The following is a 303-nucleotide window of genomic DNA, read 5'->3' as shown; positions in this document are numbered from 1 at the left end:
TTACCCCCCGTCATCCAATCTATCCTCGTGCACTCTCCCCTACTTATCTCCCCTCCTGTTCCCCCTTAACCTAACTTCTTTAATCCCCTACCACCCCCCCCACCCACCCGCCCACTACCACTCCATCCACCACCCCTACCTCCCCATCTCCCTCTAACCCCCTACCCCACCCCATCTCCCTCTACTCCCACCCCTCCCCATTTCCCTCTACCCCCCCTCCCCACTCCATATCCCTCTACCCCCACCCCACCCCACTTCTCTCTACCTCCCTCCCCTCCCCCGCACCATGCCTAATGCTATCAC

The sequence above is a fragment of the Penaeus monodon genome, chromosome 28 (assembly GCF_015228065.2).
Source record: "Penaeus monodon isolate SGIC_2016 chromosome 28, NSTDA_Pmon_1, whole genome shotgun sequence".
Lineage (NCBI taxonomy): Eukaryota > Metazoa > Arthropoda > Malacostraca > Decapoda > Penaeidae > Penaeus > Penaeus monodon.
The sequence above is the reverse complement of the archived record's forward strand: the minus strand, read 5'-3'. Positions refer to the sequence as shown.